Source organism: Natrix helvetica, assembly GCF_964273705.1.
Source record: "Natrix helvetica genome assembly, chromosome: 5".
Lineage (NCBI taxonomy): Eukaryota > Metazoa > Chordata > Lepidosauria > Squamata > Natricidae > Natrix > Natrix helvetica.
In genome coordinates, this window is record NC_138551.1 from 127592005 (window position 1) to 127600167 (window position 8163).

Genomic DNA, 8163 nt, shown 5'->3' on the forward strand with positions numbered 1-8163 from the left:
TTATGTCTAATTTCCTGAATGATTTTGATTTCCATGGCTTCTCTCTTTTGTCTGATTTTGTGAAGGAAACTCAAATCGAAAAAAAGCTGAGAGGGCTGCAGATTATTTTCCTCTCTCAGTTCAATCCTTAATTTATCACTTGAATAATGAATTTTATTTAAAGTAGTGGTGGAACAAGTTGTAGTTGCTGTCCCTCAGCCCATTTCCATATTTGTACAACTGATCATTGCTTTTGGATCAATGTTGGCTTAAGGCTCAGTAGGCTTTTGGAGGCTTATATATTTTGAAAAAGTATTTGCTGCTGCCCATTATAATAACATTTTTTTTTACATTAGGGGTGTTTATGGTTTTTCAACCGGCTTACAGTTCATTTTCAACATTCAAATGGTCAACAAGAATTCCCATCTACTGCACAATCTCACACTTGGCTACAACATCCATGACAACTATTTGAGCACTTTACGTACTTCAGATGCCTTGCTGGACATTCTCTCCATTGGAGAAGCCAATGTCCCCAACTACGGCTGTGGAAGGAAGGAGAACCTTCTGGCTCTTATTGATGGAGCTACAAGGGACATCTCCATCCAGATATCAACATTAGGAGGCACCTACAAAGTCCCACAGGTTTGTGGGGTTTTTCTCCATCTGGAAAAGTGAGGGGTGGGTGATGGTGGGTGAGCAATAGATGCAATCATGTCTTCTCCATGGTATTCAAGAGCTGCTTTTCTCCATATTAGCAAAGATATCAATATTTTACCCCATTATGTTCATGTTGAAATTAATCATAAAAGGTCCTGAAATGCAAGCAATACATTCCCTGGAGAAGACATTCTACCAACTATTTATCTGATCAAAAAATATCCCAGGTGGTTTGGGGCCTCTATTGGCATCTTCATTTTCACACATAAAAAATGTCTACCCTATCCAGTCGGATTGAAGTTGGCAGTAGTAGCATTTTATCTATCTAAAAAGTGGAATAAAAAGCACTCTAGCAATTATAGGCCAAGTAGACTAGCAGATATTGTGGCTGAAATTTATACTATGATCCTCTTAGTTAAACTTGAGAAAAATGCATTCCTTGCAGAAGAATCAGAAGGTTTTAGGTAGTGAACAGCTATATAGATTTTATAATAAATATTGCATGTCAATAATCTAATATTGGTAACAAATTTGTCTTGAAATATCTAATCTATATCAGCAAAGTAAAACACGGTTTTGCTGGCTTTCTAGATGTTAGTGCATTTGTCATAATTAACAGAGAAATATTATATAGGAAATTGATTGCCCTCAAAATGGAGCTCCATCTGTTAGTCCTGATCCAGGCTCTTTCTCCAGGTCCTTGTTTGAGAGGGAGGTTTGGGCTCAATGGAGCAATGAGAAGAAGGATTGATATTTACCAAGGAAGAAGGGAAGGATGCATATTTGAACCCTTGTTATTCTATCTTCATATTGACAACTTACTTCAACTAATGAAGGATCCAAACACAGATCATAAATAAATGTTATTTCATTCTTTGACAAAAATTACTAAATTAGTAGACCAGTGAAATGCAGTGCACATAGTTTCCAGTACTTGGATTTTAGAAAGGCTTTGACAAAGTAAACCACCATCTACTTCTTCGAAATCTAAAAATATGTGGGATAGACAGCATCACCCCCAGATGGACTCAGCCTGTGGTCCTCAATGGAACTACATCTGCATGGAGGGAAACAAGCAGTGGGGGACCTCAAGGTTCTATTTTAGGCCCAGTACTCTTCAACATCTGCATCGATGATTTGGATGAGGGGAGAAATGGGAAAATCATCAAATTTGAAGACAACACTGGCAGGAATAGCCAACACCCCAGATGATAGGCTCAAGATCCATCTGGATCTAGATAATCTTGAATTCTGGGTCTATCTAACAAAATGAAATTCAATGTAGAGAAAAGTAAAGTCTTACACTTAGGCTAGAAAAACCAAATGTACACTTACAGATTAGGTGAAAACTTTCTCAATAGCAATAACTTTGAGAGGGATCTTGGAGTCCTAATGGACAATCACTTAAATATGAGCCAACAATGTGTGGCAGCAGCCAAAAAAAGCCATTGGAATCCTAGGCTGCATCAACAGAAGGAGAGAATCCAAATCACGTGAAGTATTGGTACCACTTTATAATGCCTTGATAAAACCACCCTTGGAATAGTGCATGGATGGAGAACCTTTTCAGCACCAAGTGCTCTTGTCAGGGACGCAATCTGGAAGAGGAGTTGCTCAGTGTACATGCCAGTGTGTACATGTGCACCAGGCAGCTCCTCTTCGAGTTTCTGGCATGCACCGACGTGACAATCAGCTGGCTGGTGCGCATGCGCTCGCAGAAACCAGAAGACCAACTCTTCCAGTTCCTGGCACTACTGTACACACTGAGGCCAGCTGATTGTTGCACACACATGCACACCAGAAACCTGGAAGAGCAACTGGCAAGGCCGCGCGTGCCAGGTGACATGGCTCTGCATTCCACTCAGCCCGAGCTAAGAAGGCGCCATTTTCCCCTCCTGGGGCCTCTGTGCATCCCGTTTTGGGCTTCCCCAGTCCCCAGAAGTACTGTGTCGGCCATAAGCTTTGGTATTACTTTGCAGCTTCAGTCCATGGGGCTTGCGAAGGTAAGGCCTGCGCTCAGCTGGTGGGTGGGGGCTGGAGGGTGGGCGGGGTGATTCGGGCGGGGCAGCCTCGTGGTCCCATGTGAGCCAGATTAATGGCTTCAGTGGGCTAAATCTTACCTGTGGGCCGTAGTTTGAGGACCCCTGGTATAGGGTCTCCTTCTTGAGCAGGGGGTTGAACTAGAAGACCTCAAAGGTCCTTTCCAACCCTTTTATTTTGTTATAAGTTCTGTTATGGGTACATATGTTTAGCATGCTAAATACCTATTGGAACATGCTGATTTACACTGTGATTTTATTATACTTACACATTGGATTATATACCCTGTGAGGAAGACTTGGGTTCTATTCTCATAATAATTATCTGATAATTAATAAATCAAGTTCAAAAGTTATGGTCTTTGGGAAATGACATCCTAGCCATAGATGGTCAGCCAATAGAGCAAATGACACTTTTCCTTACCTGGGGCAGTTTTCTCTGAGACTAAATCTTGTCTCCCTCATCATCAAAGGAGCTCAGTTAGATCAAAGACATGAGTGAAAGTGGTGCTTAAATGAAAACCTCATAGCTCTAAAGCTTCCTCAGCCCCAATTATTGAAGTATATGAGGCCAAGGTTTCCCCCATGTTCTTACATCAATCTGGATTCGTAACTGGCTGACCAACCGCACTCAATGTGTAGTCCTCAATGGAACTGCATCTACATGGAGGGAGGTATGCAGTGGAGTACGCCAAGGCTCTGTTTTGGGCCCAGTACTCTTCAACATCTTCATCAATGATTTGGATGAGGGAATAAATGGGGAACTCATCAAATTTGCAGATGACACCAAGCTGGCAGGAATAGCCAACACTCCAGAAGATAGGCTAAAGATACAAAAGGATCTTGACAAACTTGAACATTGGGCACTATCTAATAAAATGAAATTCAATGGTGAAAAGAGTAAGGTTCTACATTTAGGCAACAAAAACGAAATGCACAGGTACAGTATAGGTGGTACCTTGCTCAACAGTAGTAACTGTGAAAGGGACCTTGGAGTCCTAGTGGACAACCATTTAAACATGAGCCAGCAGTGTGCAGCAGCTGCCAAAAAAGCCAACACAGTTCTAGGCTGCATCAACAGAGGGATAGAATCAAGATCACATGAAGTTTTAATACCACTTTATAATGCCTTGGTAAGGCCACACTTGGAATCCTGCATTCAGTTCTGGTCGCCACGATGTAAAAAAGATGTGGAGACTCTAGAAAGAGTGCAGAGAAGAGCAACAAAGATGATTAGGGGACTGGAGACTATGAAGAACTATGCCGGTGGCTATGCCGGACATATGTTTTTCATATGAAAACATATGAAGAACGGTTGCAGGAACTGGGTATGTCTAGTTTAATAGAAAGAAGGACTAGGAGAGACATGATAGCAGTGTTCCAATATTTCACGGGTTGCCACAAAGAAGAGGGAGTCAAACTATTCTCCAAAGCACCTGAGGGTAGAACAAGAAGCAATGGGTGGAAACTAATCAAGGAGAGAAGCAACTTAGAATTGAGGAGAAACTTCCTGACAGTTAGAACAATTAATCAATGGAACAGCTTGCCTCCAGAAGTTGTGCCCCAACAATGGAACTCTTTAAGAAGATGTTGGATAGCCATTTGTCTGAAATGGTATACGGTTTCCTGCCTGGGCAGGGGGTTGGACTAGAAGACCTCCAAGGTCGCTTCCAACTCTGCTATTGTATTGTATCTCAGGGTGTTGTGGCCCAGCAGGAGCCGTTGCAGTTGCCACCAGACTCAGAGAGTGAGGGTCCCTATGAACCGGCTCAGGAGGATGTGGAGGACCCTGGACAGGGCTCCGACTGAGCAGGGATCGGAGAGTCTGGTCAGCCACCAGGAGGCGCCTGAGGCATGGAGCAGTGGTGAGAGCCAGAGGAGGGGGGCTCTTGATGCCATGCCTTGGAGCAGTGGGGAGGAGTCACGAGACAGTGAGTCAGAGATAAACAGGGAGTTCCTGGACGCCCGTTATCGCCGGGCCCATAGACGCAAATAGCGAGGGCGCAATTATCGGCGGTAAGGGCTCTCAGCTGCTGATCAGGGGACTCCTCTTCAGGCTATAAAAGGGTTGACTGTGCATACGCCCTTTGCAGCAGTCAACAAAGAACTCCTGCAAGAAATTTTGGTCTTGAAAATATAGCAGGCTGGATAGCTGCTTTCGTGTCTTGTATTTGTGAGCTTTGTCATGGTGGTTTACTGCCACGGAACTTTCTGTCTGTCTGTGGAATAAACCTTGTTAATTGTATTGTTCCGGAGCGTGTTCTGTGGGTGCGAAGGTGGAAGGGGGGGGGGCAGAACAGTTTGACTGCTGCCCCAAATGCAACTCCATTAAGCTATAATGGAGCACCTCCAGGCGGAGAATGTCCTCTTCGCACAACAACTTGCTTTGTTGACAGCGCAGGTTGCTCAACTTTCTGCACCTGCCAACCCCCCCACCCACCCCCCAGCAGCAATGGAGGAAATGCCCAGTGGCTATGCTGGACAAATTTGATGGCAATAAAAAACTATTTGCTGTGTTCCTGGGTCAATGCCAGCTGTTTATCGGCTTGAGAGCGGAGGTCTTTCCCACTGACCGGACGAAGGTGGGATTTATCATCAGCTTGCTCTCAGGCACAGCAGCGAGGTGGGCTACTCCTTTGCTGTCTCAGCCGAGCTCCCTGCTGGATGACTTTCAGGGTTTTTGTACCCATCTTCGGCTGATGTTTGAAGATCCCATCAAGGGGGAAACAGCCACCAGACTTCTGAAGGATTTGCACCAAGGGCGTGGTTCTTTGCAGGATTATGTTAGCGAGTTCCAACTACTTAGTCAGGACTCTGCATGGAATGAGCCAGCCCTTATGCACTCTTTTCAGGACGGCCTGTCAGATGACCTGCAGGACAAGTGTGTGAGGGTGGACAGACCTCCAACGTTTGACGCGTTGGTTCATTTGTGCCTCCGGATTGACAGCCGGCTGCAGAGGCGGCGGCCTCGCCAAGCATCCCGGGAGGTTGCTAGAGTGCTGGTCCCTCAGGAGACTACTGTTGCATGGGAGGAGCCCATGGAGTTGGGTGCCGCCAAACCCCACTTGTCACGCACGGAGATGGACAGACGGCGTGCAGGGGGGGGGGTTGTGTTTTTACTGTGGGGATCCTGGACATCTGGCTTTGGTTTGCCCCAAGAAGGGAGGTAGGGGGGCTGCACGGTCTACGGCCTCCCCTCCGAGACGGACCACCGTACCGGGAAACGGGGGAAGCCCGATCTGGGGGAGACTTCGGGTCGGGCACAGGCCGGGACAGAGGTGGAGGGGCCTCCACAGCATATGATTTTAGCAGCGCACATTCTCTTGTCGGGTAGTCCGCAGGGAATTCCAGTCCATGCCTTGGTAGATTCCGGGGCTACCACAAACTTTATGGATGCAGCATTTGCTACGAAATACAACGTCCCTCTGTGTCCAATAGACCCTCCGATGCGGGTGGAGACCATTGACGGCCGGGTGCTTCTGGCTGGGCCTATCAAGGCCGCCACGCAGCCTTTGCGTTTGATCCTCGGGGAGTATGAGGAGGCCATCCAATTTTACGTGGCTTTGGGCCTGCATTTCCCCGTGGTGTTGGGCTTGGCTTGGCTACGGGCTCACGACCCTCAGATTTACTGGTCGCAGAACCAGATCTCGTTCCCATTCTTGCAATGCATCGACCACACCTGTCAGGTTTGTGCGGCTCAGGTGCCCAGTTTGGCCGAGGTGACAGTGCCGCCGGATTTAGCGGAGTTCGCGGATGTTTTTAGCGAACAGGAGGCGGATCAACTGCCGCCGCACCAGCCTTATGACTGTCCCATTGACCTCGTACCTGATGCGAAACTTCCGATGGGCCGTTTATACTCCATGTCTGAGCCAGAGTTGACCGCATTGCGGGACTTTATTGACAAGAACCTCGCCCGGGGTTTTATCCAGCCTTCGTCTTCGCCCTTGTGTGCCCCGGTTTTGTTCGTAAAAAAGAAGATCCGGGATCTGAGACTCTGTTGTGATTACCGGCGCCTGAATGCCATCACGATACGTAACCGTTACCCGTTGCCCCTGATTCCTGAGTTGTTGGAGCGGCTCCGGGAGGCAGCGGTGTTCACAAAACTGGACTTGCGTGGGGCTTACAATCTGGTCCGAGTCCAGGCAGGGGACGAATGGAAGACGGCCTTTGGCACCTGGTACGGACATTTCGAGTACACGGTCATGCCGTTCGGGTTGACCAATGCCCCGGCTGTCTTCCAACATTTTATGAATGACATCTTCCGGGACCCTTTGGATCAGTTTGTCGTCATTTAGCTGGATGACATCTTGATCTACTCCACGTCCCGGACGGATCATCAACGTCATTTGCATCTGGTCTTGCAGCGACTCCGAGAACATCGCTTATTTGCCAAGCTGGACAAGTGTCAATTCTGGCAGACTACCATCGAGTTCCTGGGGCACCGTATATCCCCTGAAGGAATTGCGATAGAGCCAGGCAAGGTGGAGGCGTTACGTAGTTGGCAATCTCCTCGACAGATGAAAGACGTTCAGAGACTCCTCGGGTTTGCCAACTATTACCGGACCTTCATCCCCAGCTTTGCTTTCTTGACCGCGCCCCTCACTCGGCTCCTGCAAAAGAAAGTGCCGTTTCACTTGGGACCCACGGAACAACAGGAGTTCGTGGCCCTGAAGCGCGCTTTTACGAGGGAGCCGATCCTGAAGCACCCTGATCCCCATCGCCCCTTTGTCGTTGAGACGGATGCGTCTGACATCTCAGTGAGGGCGGTGTTATTGCAAGTTCACGTCCCTGATAGTACCCTTTCCCCTTGCGCTTATTACTCTCGGAAACTCAATCCTTCCAAGCGCAATTATACCATCTGGGAGGAGGAGTTGCTGGCTGTCAAGGCGGCATTCGAGGCCTGGAGACATCACCTGGAGGGGGCCAGGCATCAGGTCGAGGTCCGGACGGACCATCGGAATTTGGAGTTTTTGACAACAGCGTGTAAGCTGAATCAACGCCAGATCCGATGGTCTCTATTCTTTGCCCGTTTCCATTTCAAGGTAACGTACATCCCCAGTGCCTTGAACCAAAGGGCAGATGCCCTGTCTAGAAAGCCAGAGTACTCGGACCCTGCAGACTCACTCCCCCCCCCCGGACAGTTCTACCCGTCGAGTCCTTCGCTGCAATTCAGGAACCCGTGGATTTACGGTCTCTGATACGGGAGGCGCAGCGGAATGAAAAGTGGGTGGAATGACAGGGGGCAGAGGTAGGGCCGACATCACCATGGACCTTTGACAAGGACCTTTTGAGGTATCAGGATCAACTCTATGTACCTGCAGGACCCCTCCGGGGACTGGTCCTCTCTCAGTGTCATGACACTCCAGCAGCAGGACATTTTGGCCTGTTCAAAACGTTGCACCTGGTTTCCCGTACTTTCTGGTGGCCCTGCCCGCGACACGATGTGCAGACGTACGCCACGTCGTGTGTGCAGTGTCGACAGGCC